Source organism: Desmodus rotundus, chromosome 9, assembly GCF_022682495.2.
Source record: "Desmodus rotundus isolate HL8 chromosome 9, HLdesRot8A.1, whole genome shotgun sequence".
In the NCBI taxonomy this organism is placed as follows: domain Eukaryota; kingdom Metazoa; phylum Chordata; class Mammalia; order Chiroptera; family Phyllostomidae; genus Desmodus; species Desmodus rotundus.
The window spans coordinates 87,286,069-87,299,318 of record NC_071395.1 but is presented as its reverse complement, the minus strand read 5'-3'; the positions used below and the strand labels follow the sequence as shown (position 1 = coordinate 87,299,318).

The 13,250-nt window shown below is 48.7% G+C and overlaps 1 long non-coding RNA gene across 2 annotated transcripts; it reads right to left on the bottom strand.

Moving 5' to 3' along the window:
* LOC123477945 (uncharacterized) lies at positions 1-5,358 on the bottom strand. Of its 2 annotated transcripts, XR_008425192.1 has the most exons (5): positions 5,114-5,358; positions 4,658-4,808; positions 3,009-3,119; positions 1,382-1,508; positions 1-1,115 (listed from the first exon to the last, which is right to left on the bottom strand). It is a non-coding gene; the product is annotated as an uncharacterized lncRNA (long non-coding RNA). The 2 variants fall into 2 exon arrangements; XR_006653001.2 differs by having other exon boundaries at positions 1-1,508.
* Positions 5,359-13,250: the final 7,892 nt, after the last annotated feature.

The window sequence follows — 13,250 nt, the reverse complement described above, 5'->3', positions numbered from 1 at the left end:
TTAAACGTCAGAAATTTATTTTCACACAGTTCTGGGGGCCAGAAAGTCTGAGATCTCGGCGCCAGCAGGTTGGTTTCTTCCCAGGCCTCTCTGCTTGCCTTGCAGGCGGTCGTCTCTCTGGGCACACGCCCCTTGTGCCTCTCTGTCTTAATCACCTTTTCTTACAAGGACACAGTCAAATTGGATTAGTATCCACCCTAATAGCCTAATTTTAGCTTAATCACCTTCTTAAAGGTTTTATATGTGTTACAGACTGAATGTTTGTGTCACCCCTGCCCCCAAGTCCATATGCTGAAGCCCTGACCCCTATGTGACTATATTTGGTGGTGGGGCCGTTAGGAAGTTGTTAAGGTTACATGAGGTCATAAGGATGGAGACTTGGTCTGAGAGGATCCGTGCTTATGAGAAGAGGCTAGAAAATGTGCTGTCTCCCTCTCTTTCTGGGAACACAGATTTAAGTTAATTGAATGCTTCTTATGGATCCAATTTTATGATTGTTACAAAAAGCATAATCTCTGTCCTTTAGGGGTTGGGGTGACAAATAGATAAGGATGAACACCCAGCACAGGATAAGTTGTGCCCCAAGTGCAGGATCATTGAGATGGTCAAGGAATGCTTCCTGGAGGAAGTGGACTTTGACGAGAACCCATGATGTGACCAGGTTGAGAGACTGGCTGCATTGGAGGGAAAGAACCATGCAGGGGAGCCCTAAGTTGTTAAAATTCTTCCTGCCACCTCCCCCTCAGCCAGCCAGCTCCTGAAGCTGGAAGGCTCCCACCTCCCCAAGGAGGGAAGGAGTGTGGGACAATGTCCTGAGTCACCCTGAGAGCAGGGAGTTCCTCTTTCAATCTGTTGCTGAACCAGAGTTTGCAGCTGAATCACCATCTCAAGAAACAGCCACCATCAGGAGCATGGTCAAGGTCACTCAGGGCACAGCGCGAGCACTGTGCCAGCAAGCAAGACTGACTGTAGGCTGGCGTCATCTGCACGGACACTTTCTTGGCTCACAGAATCGTTCTGGAATGGAAACTTCATCACAGCTCCATGCAGAGCTGCAGACCTTGGTCTTCACAATGTTAAGGCCTGGCAGTGTCCCACTGGGTTATCAGAGCGGCCTGCGGCAGCGAGGGGAGCAAAGAGGTGCCCCCAACATGGTGTGGGGGTTGCTGGGAGGTGACCCCACTCCTCCTGGACATGGCCAGGGGACCAAGGAGCCATGGGCTGCAGGAGTCACTCCTTTTGGTAGCAGCCAGCTGTCTCTTCTTCCCCGACTCACACACTGTTATTTTAGTTTCTAACAACAGGGCTTAAAACTGTCTCTTCCTTTCACTCATAACTTTTCGGGTTATAATAACTTTGTACTGAAAATACTGTTACTCACTGGGTGAAATGACCATCTTCTTAGGGAGTCAGGGAGCTGATCAGTGGATGGAGCAGTTTCACCTGCTCTGCTAGTTTGAAATGGAAACTTCTCTGATAAAAATATCAGCAGCTTCATTCCTTTCCCTCTGTGTTAAAAAAGAAAGTATTAATCTATAAGGAATTTTAAACTAATCTTCAAAGAGACCAATAAGAACTTTTTATTTTTTTAATTTTTATTAAGTTTATTGGGGTGGCATTGGTCAACAGGATCGTATAGGTTTAAAGTGTACATTTCTAGGTACAAGATCTGTATATTGCACCGTATACCCACCACCCAAAGTCACACCATCTTGCGTCACCATATATTAGGCCACTTCCATCCCAAGAACTAGTTTTAAAGTCACAATAAAGAGAAGCAGGTTTCTTTACAGCAGGGAAGTCCCACTGTGTACGAAGTAAGCTTTTGCTGGGAAAAGTGAAACACGTATGTTCCATGTGTGTTTTTAGGGAGTTGCTACAGCCTGAATGTTTGTATCTCCCCCCAAATTCATATGCCGAGACCTAACCCCCACAGTGATGGCATTAGGGGGTGGGGCCGTTGGGAGGTCAGGAGGGTGGAGCCCTCGTGAATGGGATTAGTGTCCTGATAAAAGAGACCCCAAGAGACCCCTTGTCCCTTCTACCACATGAGAACACAACCAGAGGTCTGTGACTGGGAAGACAGTTTGCATCAGCACCCAGCCGTGCGGGCACTCTGATCTCAGCCTCCAGAACTGTGAACAATAAATTTCTGTTGTTTATAAGCCACCCAGTCTCTGTTATTTTGCTTATAGCCACCCAGACTGACTAAGACAGGAGTCTTCCCATTAGGGTATAGGATAATTTTCCTCTGACCTTTTCCCATGTAAATTCACTTAAGTGGTTCCCTTAAAAAGAGTTATAGCCCTGGCTGGTGTGGCTCAGTGAATTGAATGCTGGCCTGCAAAGCAAAAGGTCGCCAGTTCAATTCCTGGTCAGGGCACATGCCTGGCTTATAGGCCGGGTCCCCGGTGAGGGGTGTGCGAGAGGCAACCACACATTGATGTTTCCCTCCCTCTCTTTCTCTCTCCCTTCCCCTCTAAAAATAAGTAAATAACATCTTTTTAAAAATTATAATAAATCTAAAGTGCAAAAAATATGACTGAGTCCTAGGGTCTGATCTCGGCCAACAGAAACCCTGCCCACCAACGACAGAAAATTACCTTGATTTTAAAGCTTGCCAGAAAAGGTACTGCTGTGGCCTTGCTCCAGGTTGCCCTCATCTCTGCGTTCTGTGTGCATCTCTCCTGAGCTACCTCCTCTCCTCAGACACAGTGAAGACCCCCAGCCCTTCCCCAGACTGTCACTGCCCCTCCCCCGACACGCACGCGGTAGCCAGCTCCTGGGCTCTCAAGAATCCGGACACCTCTACCACTATTTCCTAAGGTCACAGACAAATCCTGCAAGAAAAAGGCCATCGCTGGCCTGTCTGACCCACCACAGGCCTAGCTTTTCCCCTCTCAGATTGCATGTGAGTGAGGTATGACATCAGGCATATCAAAGAATCCAGACAGTCACTAAAAGTATCAGAAATTGATGGCTTTGATATGCTATCTATCCGTACTCACAGTTACGTTTCACATAAAGTGGCTGTCACTCTCCGTAAGAGATCTCAGGGCGTGGAGTGTTCTAGTTCCCGAGGGACAATGGGAATCGTGTCCTTGCTGTGCAAAGATGTACTGGAAATGTAAAATAAAACACACTGCACCATCTTTCCTAGTAGGGGCTCCTGGCCCAACTGCAGCGCTGCCATTCAAAGTCCAAATGCCCAAGTGCCGTATGCTGTTAATCCTCATTTTTGTTACATTCTCAATAACCACTGAGAATCATTCTTCCAGAACCTCCTTCTGGAAACAGAATTGCCCATTGGCCATCATTCTCTGGCTCTGATCAGCACAACAGATCCACAGCTGAACGCACGCCTCCTGTGTCCATGCCCTCTTCTAGCACCCCATGGCCTTAAAAACCTTCTCACATCTTTCAAGGTGCAACTAAATCACCACCAAATCTTCCAGAATCCTTTTGTGATATTCCACCCAGGAGACATTGAATGCCTACACTTGGACACTTCCTCTACCCTCCAGGTTTCTATTGCGGCACCTGTGATGTGCCATTGGGTTAGTGTATGTGGCTGTCCCACGACTGGACTAGAAGCCCCTTGAAGACAGGGGCCATGTCTCAAATGTCTTTGTTATCCCAGCGTCTATCAATGTCTGACACATAGTAAGTGCTCAATGCATGCTTGTTAAAGGGAGGAATATATACATGATACAAGAACGCTAAATCCACTCAAGCCTCATTAGATCCCTGCTCCTTGTCGTCCTTGCCCAAGCCCTACTCTTTCCCTGGGAGAAAAGGAAAGCATTTTAGAGAGCTGCCTGGACATAGGAGGTGAAAGGCAGCAGCCAGAACAGAGCCCTGTGGAGGCCACAGAGGCCACAGCCGGCTGCCTAGACATGCTCTCAGGTCCACTGCGCATTGTCAGCTAACTCCGCCAGGCAAAGCTCCCGAGCTGTGGGTGCTCCGCCTCTTTCTACCACATCTTAAGCCCAGGAACCCTCCCTGGTGGGGTGCTGGTCATTCTTGCAACTCAGAGGGAGTGGCAGTGTGGCTGGTGGGCCTGTCTACCCGGTGTTTCAGTGGCATAGGAGCCTCAGGAGAAAGAAGGGCCCTTCGGCCCAGCACCTCTTCCCCAACCTCTTCATTTCTTAGGCAGCTGGAATATAGTGGACACAGGAGGACCCTGAGTGAATTCTTTTAGTTCAAGGAAAAGAAAACACCCCAGCCATTCCTCTTGTTCACATCAGAGTGGTCTTTTGAACTTGAATCTGACTACATCACTTACCTGCTCCAAAGTCTTGAATTGGCTTCCTCTGGGAAAAATTGGATAACCTTTGAAAGGCACAGGTCTGAGGAGATCTTCATGATCCACCTCTGTTACGCAACAGTGAACAACTTGCTTCAAACACAACAGACTGGCACACACCTCCACTCTGGCCCACACCTCTGCCCCCAGCTGCCTGGGTCTTCCTTCTGCCCTTTCTCTGCAGAAGCCAGTCATCCTTCCGTCTCAGCTTCAAGGTTCTCTCCCCCTACTCTTCACGGGGAATTGTAGAAGCTCCTTCCCACTGCCCACCATACTTTATATCTCTCCCATTGTAGTGAGACCAGTGTCACCGTCTCACAACCCTCCGGTGTTGGTCCTCAGTTTCCTTACCTGTAAAATGTGAATAATAATCTCCTAGTGTTGGTGGAAGGACTGATCCTGAGAAGTGGCAGCAGAGGTCTGGGGAAGTGAGCCAGGGAAAGAAAGGAGGACAATGCAGGTTCATTCTGTAGACCACCGGAGTCCTGGGCGAGTGGAGCCTCTGGGAGAAACAGTGTAGAACACCTTCAGAACAGTCCCACCCGACAGGAGAGGAAGTTCCTGGTAACAGGCTCTGCACCCTCCAGCATTCCGCACAAGCCGTGCTGATTCTTCCGGATCAACAGGCCAGCACAGAAATCTAAACAGATACTGTTGTCATTCCACTACATACGAGTCATTTAAGACCACAAGAAGTGCTCTCCACTCCAGCCCACACGCTCCGAGCCTCCCAGCATCTCCGTGGACACCTCCCAGAGTTGGGTCCCTGCCCACCTCCTAGGGCCCAGGTGGCCGGACCACGCTTACCTTCGGGAGAAATGCCATCCTCGGCCTGTACTGCTGACCTTGGTGTTGGAGTGTCGTCCTGGATCCTGGATGAATTCAGAACCAGAACGCAAAAGGGAGAGAAGAGGACAATCTCGCAAGTGAAAGAGCCCGCGTGCTTCCCACATGCCCTTAAGTCTAAGGGGAGATGGGGGGACCGGAGGGCGCGGGGTGGGGGCGGCAGCTGCCTGCGGCGTCCCTTTATTCTTGCAGCGCTCACGCCCCAGGGAAAGCAGCTGGATTCAGCGCCAGCCAATCAGCGAGCAACGTTGCGGGCTCAATAGCATCCGCTGCCCTTGCGCCCCCCTGCCGCCAGGGGGCCGTGTGTGGCTCTGCCCGGACCCAGCAGAGCGTCAGGTGAGACCTGCGTGTCTGAGACCCGCGAGTGGGAGGATCTGTTGCAGAGATCCAACCTTGACCCCCACCACTAAAGCCTGGAGAAGTGAAAACAGTCTACCACGGGGTTTGGATCCCTGGCTGGCCTGCCACCAAGTCACTGGATGGCGGTTAACAAATTACTTAAAACTTTCCAAGCAGGTCAGTTTCCTCATCTAAACAGAGGAAAGGAAATGAGTGGGTGGGAAATGACACCTGCCTGTCAGGTGCTGTGAGGACTAAGTGAATAACCGAGTCAGTTGGTAGTGGAGTGTAGTTGGCGGTGAAGAATGGTGCTCACCTGCCAGATGGGCTGGCTCTAAACACCAGATTTGCCACTTGGCAAACTCAAGGAACTCAAGGGAGGTAGGCAAACTCTGTGACCTTCATTTTCCCATTTGACCAATGAGGATACTGTGCCCTCTTCGTGTGCAATTTGTTTTGGGGTTTTGGGGGTGATTGTTCTGGTTTTGGTTTTGAGATTACTGAGCTAATGCTTGTAAAAACACTTAGAACAGTAACTGACATGTACTGAATGTTAGGTAAACCATAGTTTCTCTTGTCTTGAGACTCTTTCTTAGAGATCACCAAGCCTACTGGCTCTGTTATATAGATAATCTGAGATCTGTCCTGTCAGAATCATAAGAGAATTGTTGGAGTAGTGAATAGAGGTGAGAGTATAGGCTCTGCGTGCAAGCATATTACCTGGGGTTGGATCTCAACTCTGCTTCTTACTAACTAGCTGTGTGTTTTGGGGCAAGTTACTTAACCCTTCTGTGCTTCAGTTTCTGTAAAATGGGGCAATGACTGCCTTCCTCATAGGGTTGTGAAGAGGTGATGGAGTAAACCAATCAATAGATATCAGCTGTTAATATTATTAATGTTAGTATTATTAAAGATAGTGTAATAGAGCACACGACTTGGAATGAAAATTCTCAAGTTGACGATTACTTCCTTCTTATTCTCAATTTCTTCATCTGTAAAAGAGGGACTAGAACTAACCAATCTCTGACAAAATGAGACCTCTCAGGTCTAACACTCAGCATTCTCAGGATCAGGGACACACCTGTTTTTCATTTCTAGAGCAGGGCAATGGAGGGTGGCAGATACAATGGATATCAGAAGGAAGTGGGTGGCCATTCGCCATAAGAGCTGATTTGCCATAATCAGCTAACAACTCTTCCCATAATCTGGTTCCTACCCCAACGGAAGAGCCGAGTTTCTGCCAGGCTACCCAGACATTTTAGCTTTGAGTTAAAGCACTGGAATAACCATTTCAGAAACCAAACTCTGAAGTCTGGCTGACTCATAGGGAAATGACTTGACAGAAAGCTTACTTGACATGTAGCTTCCAGCCCCAGCTGGGCCGCTGCAATGGCGTGTGATGGGGGCGCAGGGGAACTGCTAGCTTCATCCCGGTTTTCAGACTTGGTGGATGGGCTAAAGCAAAGTAATCTCAGAATCATTTTACATGTGTGTGTACCTGCAATCATTTCCTCATTCTCACATTTTTTTTGCTTTGGGCTTTCTACCTTTTTTTCCTGGTCAGGTTACATAGTGATTTGTCTACTAAAATGAGAAAGTGTGACTGTGTGTGAGTGTGTGTGTGTGTGTGTGTAACTTGAGAACCAGATGTTATTGCATAGTTAACACTTTAAGATCATCTAGTCATTGGATATTTATGTTGTTTAAAGTAGCTAACTGATGTGAGAGGGCTCTGTAAAACAGAAAAATACTTTAGGTGTATAGAGTGGCCACCTGCGGCACTTTGCATCTATTGCCCTAAGGTAATTCACGGTGCCCTCTTGCACTCTCAACAGTGACTATGGATGATAAATCATGATCCCCTGATCACGTGGTCTAACAATGGTCTAATCGACCTCCTCATTTCCTAGATGAGGGAGACATCATGGGGTGGTGGGAAAAGAATATGACCAGGACTCAGGACACTGGATTCTGATTCCAGATCTATTAATGACCCATTGGGGGATTCAGGCAAGTCACATCACCTCTTGAAGACTCAGTCCCTGGCCAAAGTCATTCAGCACTTTCCAAAGTTTGCAATACAAGTCGTGTTTCTCAAACGTTAATGCACACACTGGAGAACTTGTTACAACAGAGGTTCTGATTCTGGAGGTCCAGGGGTGGCTGAGATTCCGCATTTCCAGCAGGCTCCCAGGTGGCCCCAGGCTGACCTCAATCTGAGTAGCAAAGGTCTACAAAGACTTGTTCCACAGACTATAAATCAATATGACATTTAACCAAAAAAAAAGTGGGGAGAGGGTTATAGTGAAATACACTCAGAAATCCATATGCCTCACACACTTAAAAGGGAGTGCTTACTGCAGGGCTTCCCGTGCCCTCTAAGCATACTTCCACAGAGGATGACTTGAGCAACTAAGAAGAAAAGATTCCCAGAAGGACAAAGGTCTTTATTTTATCAACTGATGCAACAGAGGCAAAAAGGCAGCTGGTTTTCCATACCCACGCTCAATCCCTCACCCAGGTGAAGAGATGAAATCTTTGATTGCTTGCCACACTTAAACCTCTGTGCAAAGAAAATGGTTTCACCCACAGCTCCCTCCACATCCCCACTCCAACCCCTGGCTCATATTTTGGACCATGTAACTTGACACACGAGCAACTGGACCAGGGACATTGGAGTACCTGACCCAGGCCACCACTCCATGGACTGGCCAACTGTAACATGGCCAGATAGAAAATGGTGACCTGGACCAACCAGATTGTCACTCTTGCAAATAGTCCTTTGAGCTGGCTAGTAGAGGTGGCCAAATCTGAAAAAGCAGCCCCCAGGTAGAATCAGACCCATGATGAAGCAAAGTCATAGCTGAGCTAAAGTTGTAAGAGAGACAAGCTCTGAGCAGGCAGTGGAAGCCTGGAGTGGAAACATGAATGGGAGAGCCATATAGAACCAGGCAGAGATAACCAGGAGCGCTTCCAAATGGAAGTGAAGGCCACCGGGGGCTATTGTTAAGTAACAAGAGCAAATTGTATCATCTTTAGTTAGTCTTCCCAGCAGGTAATAGGCTACAGACTAGGGAATGATGGAAACGTGATATTGTGGTGTTCCAGGAAGCCCAAAGCAAGTCAGCAATTTGCAACAACAGTTGAACTTTATTGTCATCAGATCTTCATTCCATCCAACCTCACCCTATACCCACCCTGGGCCTTGACACCGTATTTAATTTGTTTTCCTTGTCCTGATATTTAATTTATACTTCACTATTTTATATTTTGTATCTCCTGTATGCCTCACTGACTGAACTATAAAAAGAAGCATGGTATAGGTAAATAAATAGATCAGATGAGAACTAATTTAACTGGAATCGTGTCTGAATGACCACATCCCCAAACCCTCCTTAACCATCAGTGTGGGCATAGAGATAGGTCTCTAGCTGCACGTCACAGGATTCACCCCAAGTCGAGTCCTGTTTAAAATCATAAGATTTGGATGATGACACAGTGTTTACATTTTTCAAACGAAGACACAATAAAAGAATAGCTAATACATTAGGAACAGCACTCGGATCCAAAAGTTCTTGCCCGTGACAGCTTAATCCAGTGCGCTTTGATGAAGCACTGATCACATGCCCACCCTGAATCAGCATCTCTGGGCCAAAATGCGGTGTTAGGATTTCTAACTGTTACCAAAAATTATTACAGGAATGAGCCATGGGAATTTCTTTGTGAAAAAATTCTGGTTTGAGCCAAAACTGTTGTCAAGATATTGTCCAGTCTATCTCTCTACCATCTGCCACAGGAGAAATTTCTTGCCAAGTTTAGTACCAAGGAAAACTTAGTCCTCCCTGTAACAGCCCACACTCTGCCCGTTTCCCCGATCAAGAGAGATGTGCACTTCTTGTTTCCTTCTTCATCTTGCCCAGCAGAACTCTTCAAATATGCGGCAGTAGGCTCCCTTGGAACATCGGAAGTGAACACTTGATTTCTAATTTTCTTCTCTAATCTATTTTCCTATTCGAGTTTCACATATCATTGTCTCTATTGTCTGAGCTTCTTTCTTTTGGTAAGCCACAACAACTCATTTTTGGAATGACTTGGGACATAAATATATTAAATAAATTATATTTGAATGATGAGTGGGAGATGGCTTGATGAATCGGACAAGATGGGGAAGAAAGGAAGAAACGAGCAATCTTAACCGTCTTCAAGAAAAACAACTATATTTATCCAAATGATTTGTTGACCCTGTACTGTTTTATTTCAGTCCAAGATGCCTATTAGAGAAAGAACAGTCTGGTAAAAATATATTCAAGTTTGATAAACTTCTTACTCTTCTTATAAAACAATTGATTAGAGCAGGCCTGTTCATCTAAATTGATCAGTTCAGCTCAGAAGTAAACGGATGTCTCATCCTGCAGGCCTAGATCTCCTCCCTCTCCCCTGCACCGCCTTAATTTCCAGGTGAGGTGGGTAAGTGAGGAACTGAGGGAGGGAGGAAGCAGATGGGTGCCATGACTTGAAGGATTCCATGTAGCACAATCTGACCTAAGAAAGAGCTCCCAGTCACCCCCAGTGTGTCAGCCTGTAATGGGAAATGTTTTCCCTCCATCCTTCCCATCCTAGGGAGTGGAGTTCCTGCAAGGAGTCCAGAAGTTTCCCAGAAACACCTGCTAGAAATTATCAAAGGCAAACATGACACTATGTCCCATCCTCTGTACCTCAAGAGACACCACAATATGCCTCCCTTAAGTGGGAGTCAGGTGGTTTCTGTTTAATGATATTGATGTGTTTACCTTTACAGATCTCTCTTCTCCATTCTAAATACACATGCTCACTACTAAAAATTTAGAAATAGAGAAAAGCACTTTAAAAAATTTAATAATATCTAATCTGGGAAATGAAGCTTGCATCCCCTGAAGTGGGTGAGGCAAAGGGAAGTGCTGGGAGTCAGGGGGCTTGGATTCTGGCCCCAGCTGAGCTTGCTGTAACTAGCTGGCGTGACCTTGGGCGAGTGATTTATCCTTTTTCACTTGTTAAAGGTTGGGCCAGGCACACCCACTCTTGTAGCGAGGGCTCCAGGTTGCGGGGTAGTCAGACAGACAGATGCTGTGGGCTCACTGCCTGCGTTTGTGTTCCTAGCACTGTCTGTCATTCGTGGGTTACTTGAGCCGCAGTTTCATAGCCTGTCCTGTCTCCGTACTCGCATCTCTAAGTGGAGACAGTGGTACTATTTCTCACTGTTGAAGATTTGGCGAATGTCGGCCACTATTAGTATCTTTAACACGGTCCAGCCTGCCTGTCCAGCCACATCTCACTTCACACAGACCTCTTTCCCGGGAGCCGTGAGTCCAGCATTGTCTAGGCAGCATCACCGTGACCTCACGTGGCATCTGGGGTCTCAACTCCATGACGTCCAAAACTGAGGGACTACAGCCCATGCTCCTACAAGGCCTCCTTCACTGCTCCCTCTCCCAGCAAGTAGCAGCACCCACCCACCTGCTCAGGCCGCAGACCTGGGCATCGACCAGACCCTGCCCCGTTCCACCTTCCGCAGGCCCGTGCGACTCTCAGACTAAGCGCAGGTCTCCAACTTATCCTTTATCAGAAAAAAAAAAAGTGCTATTTCCATGCTCAATCTATGCAATTCAGGCAGAGGAAGGGGGCTCTATCGGATGTCCCACCAGAGACCCCACACTCAGTAGGGTCTAAAGGGCATCCTGAGTGGCCTTGGCAGAAGAGTGGCTTCTAGTTCGAGGCCCCTCTGAGTTCAGGCACCACAACCCGAACTCCCAGTGGCAGGCATCTGAGACAGGTGCCTCCACCCCTGCTGACACACTGCCCCTGCGTCACCTGCCCGTGAGTGGTGAGAGCGGAGGGCTCCGCTCAGGGATGGGAGGTCAAAGGTGCCCTCATTCCACACAGTGGAACCCAGGCCTGCTCTAGCTACCTCCACCTTGTCCTTGAAGCCTCTGCTTTGTCAGAGTTCCTTGCGCTACCACAGATGATGCTGAAGGAGAAAAGCCACCTTTACTGGGAGACTATAGGATGCTGAGTCCTTACACCTTTCAACTCATTTAATCCTCACAGCATCTCCAGGGAGAAGCTACATTTATGATCCCCACTTTACAGATGGGGCAACTGAGTCAAATAGGCTTTAAATTAGCACCCCAGATCATGTAGCCTTGAATGGTAAGTGGCAGAGCTGGGGTGCCACCCCGGACAGGCTGTTCTATGGAGTCCACACTCTGCCCCGGGCTGCTTTCACACAAGTGGACACCAGCTGATGACTCTGAGGGCCGCCAGCCACCACGACCTCCCTCCGGGTTTTGGCATCCCTGGGGTTCCTGCGGCAGGCTCAGCCACCGTCCAAGACCTGAGCCCCTCCTCCAGCTGCCAGCAGACACCTTCTTCCCTAACGAGCAGATGGGGAAGCAGGAGTGTGTGCATCTGTCCAACCGAGACTTTCCAAAGCGAGGGACTTTCCGAAGTTCCCACTCTGCTGCTTGCTGCCTCTGATTTTCCTGGGAACGCTGACGAAGATGTCTTAAAGGGTACAGGAAGATGACTGATCCAGGATACGCAAAGGAAATGAAAACACAGGCACCTGCAAGGATTTAACATCCACTCGTTTCACTTTCTTTATTTAGACAGTTGTGGGTTCCATCTCCGTCACTAGTATATCTCTGTGCTCCCACGTGGTTCTAAATACTGCCTCCCTCCCCTCTCCTCTACTGCCCACCCCCAACACCCACTTCTGTAGTCATTTCAGGCAACTTGCTTTTTCCTGGACACATGGACCGGCTTAGGGCTCTGGCATCTCCCTCTGTCCCATTCCCCTCCTCTACGTGGTTGACAGTTGCTGCAGCCCAAGCCCCCTTCCGGACCCTAGGCCCCAGTCAGAGCCAAGCTTCCTTCCTCTTCGTTGGTCCTAGTTCTGTGCTTGCTTGTGACAAGCTCCCAGGGGCTCCGTGTCCCCTTTGGACTGCAGGGATCCCCAAGGGCACAGCCAGGGGCTCAGCTAACCTCCTCACACCCCTCACCCTGCACTGCATGCTTTGCCACCCACCCCCTCCCATCTTACCTGCCATGCCCCAGGAGCCCCCTTCCGGAGCAAACTGCCCTCAGTCCTCCCAGAACCCCACCCTGAAACTCAGCAGCCCTAGTCTCTCCCCCAGCCCCACCCCCACACCGGAGCCAGCAGTAAGCTGACTTCTCTTTGCTTCCTTGGACACTCCCCAACTCAGATGCTAAAAGTCAGCCTCCTCTGGGGGTCTATGCTACCCGACTTTGCCTCCTTTCACCCATCCAGGCATGGCTCCAGCTTTTCTCCCTATATTCAGTCTCTTGTCCTCATCTTGGGTGACTTCAGGGCTCCCTTTGGTTACCCAATGGACTTCCCGTTCTCATAGCTCCCCAAGGACCTCTGCTCCTCCTTCACTTCAGCCACCCCTCCCAAGTCCAAAGCCACACCCTGTACCTTGTCCTCACCCAGAACTATGCCACCGTCAAAACCTGGATTTCAGCTCCTGGCCCTGTGAGCGGCTTCTAGCACCCCCAGCTTTCTCCCTCACTCCCCCCTCCAATGCCTGTCACTGCCAGGGCCCACCCCTTCAGACCCTCCAGCCATCAGGCCCTCTCTAGTCCCACATCCCACCCTACTCAGCCTGGGCTGCAGGTCAGTCAGTCCAGCTAATTTCTTAATAGCCTCTTTGGGCCCTCCCACCCACAGACTCACCCTCAGATCTCCCAGGCACTGGGGCAA